The sequence below is a fragment of the Bactrocera neohumeralis genome, unplaced genomic scaffold, assembly GCF_024586455.1.
Source record: "Bactrocera neohumeralis isolate Rockhampton unplaced genomic scaffold, APGP_CSIRO_Bneo_wtdbg2-racon-allhic-juicebox.fasta_v2 ctg3410, whole genome shotgun sequence".
In the NCBI taxonomy this organism is placed as follows: domain Eukaryota; kingdom Metazoa; phylum Arthropoda; class Insecta; order Diptera; family Tephritidae; genus Bactrocera; species Bactrocera neohumeralis.
In genome coordinates this window covers 1-13,643 of record NW_026090720.1, presented here as the reverse complement: position 1 = coordinate 13,643, position 13,643 = coordinate 1, and the positions used below count along the sequence as shown (strand labels likewise).

The window sequence follows — 13,643 nt, the reverse complement described above, 5'->3', positions numbered from 1 at the left end:
GTCGGAGTATGATTTTGGAACTTAAATCCACTTAGTGAACATTTTGCATCCCCTCACTTACAGAAAGTGCACTTTTCAAGCCGTCGCAAACTTATTCGCTGCACGACTATAACTGAACAACGTTCAACTAAATTTTTCCCAAAAAATAATTATATTAGATCTAGTAAAAAATTTTCGAAATTTACGGTAATATAGCTCTACAAAGTGGTGGGGGTTTTTATTGACCGCAAGTGTACTTATACAGTAAAAGGTGTTACTTTCATTTTACGTTTATTACGATCACTTGCCATGTATAACAACCTAAAGTGTCAATAATATAATTTCAAGTTTTCCACATCAAAACATAGAATATAAGTGGTATTATTAAGTATTGGCCAATTCAGCATTTCTCCTTTAAAGCTAAATTATTATAACATTAATTATAGTAAAGATATCTTTTAACTCAGATAATATGCGAACTCATTGAACAACCACATAAAGGTATGATAGCTATAATGGATGAGGCTTGTCTGTCAGTGGGAAAAATCAACGACAAAAAACACTGTTAGGTGCAATGGATAAAAATCTTAGCACCAATCCTCATTTCAGCAGTCGACAATTGAAACCAATGGATAAGGAACTCAAACATCGGGAAGATTTTCGAATAACACACTATGCGGGTGATGTATTTATAATATCAATGGATTCATCGAAAAGAACAAAGATACATTGTATCAGGATTTCAAGCGACTATTGCATCACTCCAAAAATGTTAACTTGAGCGGAATGTGGCCCAAAGGGGGCCCCAGGATAAAAAAAAACAACAAACCCCCCCTAACCCCGGGGACGTTTTTCCCAACGATCCATAATAGATCTTGTGAAAACTCTTTTAAAAAAAGAACCATTTTACGTTCGTTTATTAAACCTAATCCCAAAAAGAGCCCCACCGGGGCGACGACGAACGTGTACAGCACCAAGTTCGCTTTTTAAAGGATTGCTAGAGAATGTGCGATTTCCCAGGGCTGGTTTTGTGCATCGTCAACGGTACGATAAGTTTTTATTGCGCTAAAAAATGATTTTTTTAAATATAAGGCCGAATTTCCGTGCCGGTACCGACCGTGATGGTGTGAGAGTTTTGTTTTGAGGAAAAGGTTTTTTCCATAAATATGGACACAAAAGTCTTCATACGCTCACCTAAAACATTTTTCCCTTTGAGCAGCAGCGAAATGAAAACCCGCATAGATTTGTTACAAAAGCAAGTGCGCGGGTGGATTGCACGTCGGAATTACAAAAAAATGAAGGCTGCACGTTTTAATGCGTGCATATAAAAATACAAATTACGATTTTAGTACAAGACCTAGCTCAACGCTTTCGTAATGCCAAAAATTTTAGAGACTATGGTCGGAGTATCCCCGGGGCCCCAACCTCCATTAGCTGGACGAAATGCAGAACCTCAACTCCAACGCATTTTTAACTATTGGGGGGCTTTTTTTGATCCTTCGTAAATATCCACGAAGTGAATGGCCGCAATTGCAATTACAAATAATTGCTGCAGCTGCTATAAAAGGTCGTCGATTACATTGGGGGCAGCAACGCAAATGGATTGGTGATTATTTAGCCAACTGCAGGATAATACGGGTTATCAAGCCTATACCACCAAGAGAAATTAAAGAATATAAAATTTTTTAATAATATACTATTTTCCTCATTCGTTAAAAAATACAACAAACATAATAAAACTGCTGATCGTGCCTTTATTGTAACAGATTCGACAATCTATAAACTGGATGGTGCTAAACATAAATTTAAAAATATGAATCATTCTTTATCCATTAAAGATGTAAGTTAATATTAAAACTTATTAATATTATAGAAAATGTGTAAAAATTTTTTAAAAAATTAAAATTTTCTTATTCTTTAAAATTATTTTATAGAAATTGGTTAAATAATGTTTTTTTAAAACACTTTTCATTTTTAAATTTTCGCTTTTGGATAAAATTATTCATTATATTATATTCCCCCTCTAGTTAACATCCATCAGTTTAGCCCTGGGCGCGACCAACTTATTTTTTTCCCTCTTCCGACAACAATGATTTAGTTTTTGCTCTGAGTATGAAATCTCCTAAATTAAGTTAGATGACTTTATTGGTGGAGTTTGTATAATATGTAAAAAATAGTATGGAGTAAGTATTAGTATGCACATTACTGCGAAGTACTTACTTGATATTTTTTTAAAAACTCTATTAGCATTTTGTCAGCGAGAACTGCGCGGATGTTAGCCCTACAATTGCCTGCCGTTTCGTGGAAAATCACGAGCAACATATAAAGGGTGGAACCAGGAGTTGAAAATCCAAATTTCCGACATGGCGGGTAATATTATTTTTTGAAGTTCCACCATCTTATTGCGTTTAGGAAGTTCTTTGATTTGAGGTGTGTCTATGTATATGATTTAAAGTTAAAACACTTTTTTTATGTGATGCATTTTTTACATACATGTGTACATGACTAGCTTTATATTTAATATTTATTATTTTAAAGTAAACATGACTAATTAAAACTATACTTTATACAATACGGAATCATACAGCTCATTTACGCAATTTTTTTATTTAATTCTTCGTATTCAATGGTTTCCTTATGATATGCTCGCCTTTATAAAAGTGTTATTAGTAAAAAGTATAAAATCCTATTTTCTAAACAATTCTTATATATCATGACAAATATACCAAAGTGTACATATGAAGCTGAATGTACAGAACTCAATAATTATTTCACAAACCAGTTGTATGTAGAATATTAACGCTTTAACAATCCTGACGACTCTATAAATGTCTTGAATACATATGTAGATAAAAAAGTATATGTAATTTTTTGTGCACTAGGGCTGCAGTTCACGACTATAAAATTGTATATTAATTTAATGCTGAACTTAATTGTATCATATAAATACTTATGAATAAGATAGCAATTTAATAATGGAATTTTTTGCTGTTACAGCAAAGCTTTCTAAACCAACAAAATTAATATTTAAAACATATCTACAACTATTTTTTAAAAGAGATTTCTGATGAAACGAAACGTATATAAAAGCAATAGAGTATTCTACATTTTTTATCCATCAGTATGCTTTTAAATATATTTTTATATTATTTTAATATGATTGTATGTACTATATGCATGTATATATACATGTTTTAAAGAAAACCGTCATTGGATGACATGCCTTAAGCAATGTTGCGTATTGTAGTTAAGCATTAAAAATGTTTTAGGTGTTTATACCTGTTTGTATGTACGCTATAATTGATTCTAAAATTTATTTAAAAACTATGAATTATAATAAAATTATATTGCTATATGATTGGGAAAAAGTTGTTATTTATTTTAATATATATAGTACATACATATACATCTTATTAATAATTATTATTTCGAATTGAAATGCGAATACCCCCGCCGCTTACCCTAAAAGTGCTAGTAAAAACATGACTCCAAATTAATCGCTATTTTTCGCATAAGCCACAAATAGTAACATTGATAGTGATTGACCACAATTAAAGGAAAAAAATCATTTGATTTTTATATTTTTATAAGAGTGTATATTCGTAAGTTTTGACCTGTATGATATCTTCTTATCAGCCAGTATCTAAAGTACTTGAACCCCTTCATTGTTGTCTTCTCTTGTTTTTTTCTGATTAATTTGTTTCTTCACTTGTAACTCTGCTGCATTTCTCCTTGTTCCGTACTGCTAAAACCCGTTTGCATTCTGCAACCATTACTTTAAAAGAATAAGTGCTGAACACACGAGCGTGACAGATTGCAACGACATCCGGTCAAATATCAGAATACACACGTCTCTTGGCGGACACAGTTATGTAGTTGAGCAGCTGCCTCAATAGTTATGTCCCCAAGAACTTGTGGGATGAATATTTGACAGATGTCGTTTGCAGTCTGTCACGCTCATTGTGTTCAGCACTTGAAGCCTTTTATACTCATTTAACGTTTTCTGATGTACATATATACGCAAGCAGTGATAAATACAAGATTTCGACTAAGAAATTGTGCTAAAACAACGACATCGCCGTTCCTCCTGAAATGTCGCCCTTATCTTTTAGGAATCTAAATATAAATAGGTGGTGTCTGACCTATTTCGCAATTTAACTGCAATATGCACATACACATATACATGTTAAATTAGTTGTGCTAATGCTTCAACATACAGTGGGTCAATAAAAATAAAAACCTTTCGATTTTTTAGTTTAGTTCAGAGTTTGTATTGTGAACATATTTTTGTCAGAATTTAACATATTGAAAAATAAAATACATATATTCAATTTAGGCTAAAGTTAGTTAGATTAGTAGGCTGTTTTTACATACATATAATCATATTTGTACCCAACTTTGTGGACTACTTAACATTTTCCCCTGAATTTACAAAGAAGCACCACATTGTATCTATTTTTGTATATTTGTAGACATGTACATACATCTGTATATTGATTAATTTATTATCAAATAAGACTATACAACCGAAGGGATAAAATAAGATACATTGAAGAAAATCAGGCAAATATATTTTGGTAGCGTTACAACGTACACAACATTATATTTAAAATTTAAGTTAAAAACATATCGGAGCGATTACACAATTATATCAGCATAAGCTGTTACTTTTTGACTGATAAGTTTTAATAGTATGCATAAGTATGCTTACATATGTGTGCTTATTTAAAAAACAAATAGAAGAAAATTATTACGAATAAAATGTCTTGGAGAGTTCGTCATTTTTTGAAACAAGTACGTGAAAATAAAGAGGGTGATGAGCGTAAAAAAGTATTGACCCAAAACAAGGAAATTTTCAAGGAGACAGATAATTCAACTATTGATAATCAGCTTGTTACATTATCTGACTCACCGAAGAATAACGTAACTGAAAATCATAATCCGCCAACTTGTTTTAAAACCCAAAGAAACTAAGAAGGATTTTGAGATTTTGTCCCCCCTCAGTACAATTTTGGGAAAGCGTTTCAGTCCCTTAACTCTTTTAAAGGCAGATATATTAACTGGAATAGAAAACAAGGATTTGGCAGCACAACCTTGGTGCTGCATTAGTGATATAATACATTTTTGCGACAAAAATGAATACCAAACCTGAGCCTTAACGACCCCAGTCAAAATAATAAAAATTTTTTCCCAGGTCTTTTTTTTAACTGACGGCAAAGCTCCTTTTTATCTATGTAAACGTTTTTTTGGGAAAAATAAAAAATCCAGAAGATTTGTGGATTTGTATTGGTCGTTGTGCTAGTGTCGAATATCATCGAAAAAAAAATTGAGCCTGTTTCGTAGACCCTCGCCCGGTTGGTGGTTGATAAGCAAAGAGTGTTAAGACAAAATTTCCACTTGGGAGTGAGTGAATTACGTTTGGATATATCAGTCACATTAGTACAGTTAATCTATATGACGAAATATATTCAACATGAATTTCAACTACGATGGGAAGACAAGGTCGCTAAAGTGTGTAAAAACTAATGTTTTTTTATAACTTTAAATAAAACCCTTTTTTATTTTATTATAATAAAAATGTTGCATATATTTTTTGGCTTATTCTATATAAACATGCGCATTAGTTGGGGTTCCAGTGACTGTTATCTAGGTAGCATTTAATATTTTGTGAAAATTTTCTATATAGTATAAAGGATGAAAAAATATGATAAGTACTTTAACAAAAATTTTAAATTTTATTGTTGTAGTTTTTGGTACATGACGTATCGTTGTGAAATGCGAATCCCGCGTTTTAAAATCTTCCCATCTTATGAACTCTTTCGCAATTCTCATATTAAAATTTTATCACAAAGAACATCTTGCTTGACTTCATCTATACCATGCAAATAATTATTATATAATTCATCCTTAAGTATTAATAAGCTACGAGGTTCTAAAAGCATTTTTAAATTAATTTCACGTGTTAAGCTTTCCTGTTGTAACGATTCAGCATCTTGTTATATTTATTAAACACACTGTTTATCATTAGACCTTGTCACATTTCGTTCAATGAAATTAAGTACGTATATGAACCACATGTGATAGTCGTTATGATTGGATGAAATAGCGGTCCATCTGTGTGAGCATAATCCCTTGACCCGGTAAATATTCATTTACCAGACATGGTTAGCTTTTGGGATTGAAAAAAATCTCCATAACAGCGGAGAAATATAATTGTACAATTGAAATAATATATGCAATGTATAAATATCTTACTTAAATTATTAATTTTTTTTCCATATAGACTTGTAACCATTTCGGTATTTCTTCAGCAATCATTCCATTTGGATGGGGTACTCCACCAATTAATGAGATGCGTCTATTAGAGAAGTTGAGTCCATTTTGGTTTGGAGCTCGCGAAATCTGAGACAAAATGCACGTTTCTCCTCTTCGGATGTTATAAAGTTTGGAATATATACTGCCGAAGAGGGGCACTAAACGGTTCTAAAAGATGTTACATGTTAGCGTTCAATTAAATGTATATGTTTACCTCGCACTTCAAATCCGAAATATCCATTAAACACTATAAATATCCCGGAAATTATGCGAAATAAATATTTTCATGTGTATAAGCCGGCAGACGAATACAGAGTTTTGCTAAATGTTTATATTTTATCGCTGGCTAACGACTTCATTCACAATTGCAACACAAGTTGTAAGCGATGTTACCGAATTATAAAAAGTACAAACATAATGGAGGGCATACACACAACAATTAGTTGGTTGATTGAGTTGGGCTAGGAAATTGCCCTTGTCGCCGCTATAAGCACAACTTTTAATATAATTTTGAGGCCAACTACATTTTGAATATTCACTTTCTTGCTTAAACATGTGTTCGGAAGTTGTTGCTTTACTTATTATATATGACGCGCACTCTTCGTCAGCCGAAATAAAATGGCGAAATCGTTTGAAATCGCACGACCAACCCAAACACGATCCAACTAACACAACCAACTTCACAAAATATCAAAAAATTTTGATTTTCATCCAATCAGATGGTACAACTCATACAACTGCCCCATATGCGTAACAATCAGTTGTACAATTCGATGAAATTGTACAATAATTGGTGCGTGTATGCCTTCCTAACGCTGCCATTGGCAACGAGTTGCTTAGAAAATATCTGTTGTAAATGTAAATCAATTGACAAAGACAATAATAAACGATTTTCATTTCATTACAATCTGTGGCGGCCGACAGCACTCATTTGCCATCCCTGTCAAACAACGAGTCTCGCTCACCAGCCATTAAGCAAAATGACAGTTCAACGAGTCGTCCATTACGAAATCGAAGAAAGCAAACACTACAACCACGCAAAGATGACTCATTCCTTTTTACCTCAACCTTCTAAGCAACCAGACGTGCAGCGCTCCACCGTATTTTGTTCATCAACTTATAAATAACTTTCTGGGACAAAGCTGCCGGAAATATAGTGAGAATTGCGAGTAATAACCTTTTTGATGTTTAAATAAAGAACGCGAATAAACTAAAAATCTATATAAATAAAAATGAATCGTCAAAATGTATGTACGCTCATAACTCAATAACGCCTGGACCAATTTGGCCAATTCTTTTTCTTAAATGTTCGTTGAAGTTCAAAGATGGTTTTTACGGCGAGAAAAATTCCAATAATTTCCGGAAAACCCCTAAAACAGCCCTTTTCTTTTCCCCATACAAACGTTACAATAAAAATGAATGTTTGTTTGTTAGTAACACTAAGAGAACGGTTGAACCAATCTTGAAATTGAAAGGTTGTTTGTTGTGGATCGGGAAAGGTTTAGAAACAGAATACCTTATACTTTTATTGAGGAGAAGTCGGATAATTGGACAATTCCAAAAAGTAACATTTTCCATACACATTTTTTTCAATTTTTGTTTGTTTTGTTTTTCAATATTTTGATTTGTAAATTATTTGAATTGTTCAATTTTGATCGCTTGCTTTTTTATTCCGGCTATCCAAAGGAAAAATTATTGAAAATTATTCAGTGGAAACTTTATGTGTGTTTCACACAATGTGATCAATTGCATATTGAAATTTGTTACGAAGCCACGAAGAGGTCGCCGTAATATCGGTCGGCATTCTTTTTGCCATCAACGTATGGCAGCCCAAGCAAGGCAAGACAAGAAGTACTCCCAAAATGCGATGACATACATACGTGCGGAATTATGGATCGCGGTCAATCAGCTAGCGATCGTAACGATATCACAGCACGACTTTTTAAACAATAGCTGCGATGTTTGATGGTTTTTATCTTGAAGCAACCTATGGTATATATGGTGCTGTTAGATGCTGAATGTATTCTGTAGAGTAGCAAAAAAAAATGTTTGCCGCAAGCACACATTCTTCTTTGGATGCGGATGGTGACTACACCAGATCAAATTGATGAAATCACTTCAGCGGAAATTCATGATTCAGAGATAGATCCAGAATTATACGAAGTGGTGAAAACCAATATGGTTCATGGACCTTGCAAACCTTACAATCCCACTTTGGTTTGTATGTTTGACAATAAATGCACGAAACACTACTCATGTGCTTTTCCTTCGGAAACGGAAATTGGGAATGATGGATATTCACTGTGAATATCGACGTTAACAACACATCGAAGCTGACAACACATGGATCGTACCATATTCGCCACTTTTGTCTAATTCACATTCAAAACACATGTCAATGTTGAATATTGCAGATTGGTGAAATCGATCAAATACGTTTGTAAGTACGTCTCCAAAGAATGCAACATAGCGGTTATTGGCCTTGAACGATATGAGATCAGCAGTATCGAACGGGTGTGAACTGCAATAAAGCGCTTTGTAGGAAATTTACTTTTGCAATTCATGAAAGTTTGTCGACTGTTGTGCGTCTCGCGGTTCAACTTCATTTAAGTCATTGCGTGTGTGCAACTTTTTGAGAAGCATGCCAGCAGTTGCATTTGCTGAAATATGATAATCACTGGAAACAAACGAAGGACAATGCAATAGTTACTTCGCATGCCACTGAAGTTCGCATACTTTTCGCGAAGATCATTTCGACATATCAGCCTTCAAACTCGCGATAATTATGGGATACGAATAAATGACATTGCCGACGACATTTTACATTGTATTCGCTTAGAATTGGAAATGGGCAAATTTCGGTTGATACTTCCAGTTTTTCCTTTTGTCAATTCACTTTAAAGGAAGATGAACTCATCTCGAATGTTTATCCGAACATTGGTCAAATTATCGTAACTGCAATTGCTTGAGTGCACGCGCAATTTGAGCTGCCAAAAATACCGATGTTAATGACTTAAACTGGAAGATTCAAAGTCAAATTCTGGGAGGTTTGCGCTCATATAAATCGATCGATCGTCTTGACAAGGAAGACGAAACCGTAGATTATCCAGTGAAATTTCCAAATTGCGTTTCACAGTTGGATCTGTCATTACTACGTTTCACAATCTTCATGCGCCGAAACTGTGTAATGGAACCCGACTGATTATGACGCAGTTATCGAATACAAGGGACAGCCATTTCAGTTCAAACGTATTCAATTTCCAGGGAAAATTGCCTTTGCGTTGACAATCAACAGGACACAAGGAAATCGGGGAAATGCTATGTTTTTCACACGACCAGATATATGTACATACGTGGCGTGTTGACGAGTTGGAAACCCATCTTCTCTGTATATTTACGCACCAGAACAGAAATCAAAAAATTATGTTTATTAAGTTGCGCTACATTAAAAAAAAAATTAGAAAAATCGAAAATAAATCATATTCGACACAATAAATTTCAACTTTTTTCATTTCAAAACACATAATTTCACGCAGGACAACGGCTGCGGGGTCAGCTAGTATATATATATTATTATTCATTACAATATATACATACATATGTACATAAGTAATGAAATTAAAGTCGTTTATTATTGTCTTTATCAACTGAAAATGAAATTGACTTTTAAAATACCTGAAATTACCTAAGTATATTTGTTTTGGAAAAACCTGCATGATTCCATTGAAACAAAAAACAGGTCCTGATTCTGACGCTTAGCAAGTCAGAAATCTTAACTAGAAAACACTTCTCAATCGTGCCACTAAAGAGCTGAAGCATGTTCTCTGGAAATTGAGCAACAAATTTCTAGAGGCGTTTCTGGTTGCTGCGAAACCAAAAGATCTAGAAAACAATCTTTGGAATGCGACTAGACTAAGCAATAAGCCGATATCTAGATGTCATTGTCATCGGTGCAGGACCAATTCCATAGCAATGAAAATGGGGCAGTCAGCAATTTTGACGTAGAATTCGGCAAACAAAAAGTCACCAGGTTATAATAGAATTAATGCGTTTGCACTTAAACCCGGAAAACCAGAAATAGCAATGAAAATGTGCTGATTAATTTTTATCAGCCAATCTACAGGTAATTATCTCGAAAGTATTCTAAATAATATTTTTTTGCCGGTGTTAGAAGACATACAGCTTATTGCGACTCATCAGTTTGACTTCAGAAAATTGTGTGGCACAATTGAACAATGTAATAGGGTTGAACACTTCATAACTGATAAAAAATACTGATCTGCTGTGTTCCCTAATGTCCGCCAAGCATTTGACAAAGTTCGGCATATAGGCGTAGTATTCAAATTGGAGAAATAACCACCAATGCCTTATTATTTGCTGCTAAAATCTTACTTGCACCTTTGAGACCTGTTCGTGTTGTGGCGCATCAAGACAGTGTACTCGTCCCAGTTTTCTAGATTCTTTATACAGCAGACATTCCAGTGATCAACTCTGACTCCACAATGACGGCAACCCATGCTGATGCTACTGCACTGTTAGCATCAAGTTGCAAACCTAATACTGCTTCCAGAAAACTGCAGATGCAACTGAATGGTCCAGAATCGTGCCTCACCAAATGGAACTTTGGCATCAACACCGAAAAGTTCGTACAAGTAGTATATACCTTTAAGCACAAAAATTGTTCTCAAGTGGCTTTATACTCGTATGATCAGTTGCTCCCAACAAACACAAACGCTTTACTGGCTAATTAGGCCAAGATCCTTCCTCAGTCTTAAGAATAAGTTGCTTATTTATAAGGTAATACTTAGGCCGATCTGGACGTATGGCATTCATATCTGGGGCAGTGTAACGAATTCAAATTTAAAAGTTATTCAAGCTAAATAGAAAAAGATCTGCGTACCATAGTGGGGGCTCCTTTCTATGTGAAAAACGATGTCCTCCACTGGGATCTGAAGTTGTTCACTGTAAAGGAAACAATCGAAGAATTTAGCAGACGTTACCTCTACCGTTTGGAGCATAATGAAAATATATTTACTATTCAACTGGTGGACAATAGTTTACGAGAGTAAGAGTTCACGTAGAAGATTGAAGAGATACCGCTCGCAGGTCCTCCACTTTCGATTCAATTAATGTATACAATTTTTTTATTTAATGTAATTTTATTTGATTTTTTTATTCGTCGTACTACCATAATTTATCCCATTGTGTTTTCATGGAATTTATTTGCTTTTTTATAATGAAACAGATTCTAAATATGTATATTGAGTTTTTCCAAAAACAGAAAAAAATTATTATTGATTGACATAGTATGTAGATACATTTTACAAAGTGAAAGAATCGTGGGAAGTAGGCGTGGTTGTGGTCCGATTTCCTTTATTTTCACAATTTGACATAAAAATGCCAGGATAATGATAAGCACTAAATTTGGTTGCTCATTGCCCAATTTTTGCCGATTCCTGTGAAGTAATTAAAAATCTTAGCTATTTATTTGATGAATTATCTCACTTTTTTGGTGTATGAGGATGTGCTAACGGTTGTTTTTAACACCTAAAACTAATTGAGATAGATGTAAGGCTTTATATACAAGGTGCGCTCCCTGGTGGCGCCATCTATATGTGCGACTTCCTCGTTTTCGGAAAATGCATTTGCCCATAAAAGGAAAGCGTTATGCAGACGTAGAGGCCATTCAAAAGGCTTGCACCGGCATACTGGCGGCCATGCCGGCCCACGAGCCAAAACACTCGTTCGACATGATTTTGGACCGTGCAAAAGGCTGTATTGAAGCAGAAGGAGACTATTTTGAATAAAATAAATTGATTGTGCCGAAAAACCATTGTTTGTTCTGAAGTTGTTTATTTGGAGTTGATCGTCACCCCTTATTGCTACGGGATAGGCAATCAACGCCATAAACTTGCTAAAAATTTATTAACTCTTTTAAAAGATAAATAATTTTGTAAAAAAAAAACAATATTTAATAAATTACAAAATTCGTTCGTTTTTTTTTGACTTTAGGAATACATTTTATATACAAGTTTTTACCATGTCCCCATATGTGGACAGTTTTCATAACCGGATAAAAATACTGCTTCGGTGGGTATCTGCTTATGAGGAATTTCACTGTATTTAGTTTTGACAGGAACTGAATTATCAATTTTTGAATACCTCATAAACACTTTATTAAGAAATAATGCCTGAAGAAATATTGATGTAAATTAGTTCAAAGCTTATAGAAAATCATGTTTATTGTGTGAATTATTTATTAATATTAATTAGTAAACATGATCCCAAAATAAATATCAATCAATCAGTATTAGAGCTTTTAAATATTTGTGAATTAAATAGTATTAAACTTGAAGACAGGTCAGTCGTAATTAGTTTTGTTTTCTGCATGTAATGTAAAAAATTTATTTTAACAAACTTTCTTTTATTTTTTTTTAACAGAATTTGTGACATACATTTTCTACATATGTCTGATATATACAAAACTTTTTTTACACTGACCCCTTTTTCTTTCTCCTACACCCTTTTATTTAACTACAATACTGATAAGATTGAAATTAAATATTAATGTAATGTAGAAAAAAAAGTTAAAACACAAACACATTAAATTTTACAATTTTTGCATACTCAATACTCACTTTGATGGGCGGGCATTTTTTTATTTTATTTAAATTGAATAAGCATAATTTTCTTTTTTAAAATATTTTTAAAAATTGTCACAGCTTTTAATGTCTTAGATGTCAAAGTATTTTTTTTAAAATATTGAAGAAAAACAAATAATAGCCGTTTCCTATAAATATGTATGTGTACATACATATATGATTTAAACTTTAGCTTTTTAGTGCCCTTTGGAGTTTTTTAAAGCTTTCGTTCAGTAGAAGATAAATCCCAGAATAGAATTTGCTGTTATTAATACATACCTTTAGAAATATTATATAAAAGTGTGAAATGAAAAATTTCTATACAAATTTAATTTTGAAATTTACTACGTCGGATGTATGTACGTAGTAGAGCATCAAACTGAAATCAGTATTTAAAAAACTTCGACTTATGAGTGCTAAAGATATTTTAATTTCATAAAGATACATAAGTATGTTGAACAAATTTTGGCATTTTGCATAAAGCGCACGATTATATCCATAAATATTGATAATCTTATACTGACTAGCAATAAATAACTTATCAATAAATCAGTAATTTCTTAAAAAAAAAAATATATATATATGTATGTATATCATATGTATTGTATCAAAGTTGACTATATTGCCTTAAATATAAACGAACATTTAAAAATTTTCATGCTAAACTGAATGTTTTAGAAACTTAAGTACTTTTTTTAGGGTGGATAC

At 33.2% G+C, this 13,643-nt stretch overlaps 3 pseudogenes; 2 read left to right on the top strand and 1 right to left on the bottom strand.

The window, feature by feature from the left end:
• The first annotated feature begins 430 nt into the window (after positions 1-430).
• Positions 431-2,072, top strand: LOC126766982 (unconventional myosin ID-like; annotated as a pseudogene).
• Positions 2,073-4,092: 2,020 nt separating this feature from the next.
• Positions 4,093-5,505, top strand: LOC126766981 (uncharacterized; annotated as a pseudogene).
• Positions 5,506-5,718: 213 nt separating this feature from the next.
• Positions 5,719-6,535, bottom strand: LOC126766980 (alpha-ketoglutarate-dependent dioxygenase alkB homolog 6-like; annotated as a pseudogene).
• Positions 6,536-13,643: the final 7,108 nt, after the last annotated feature.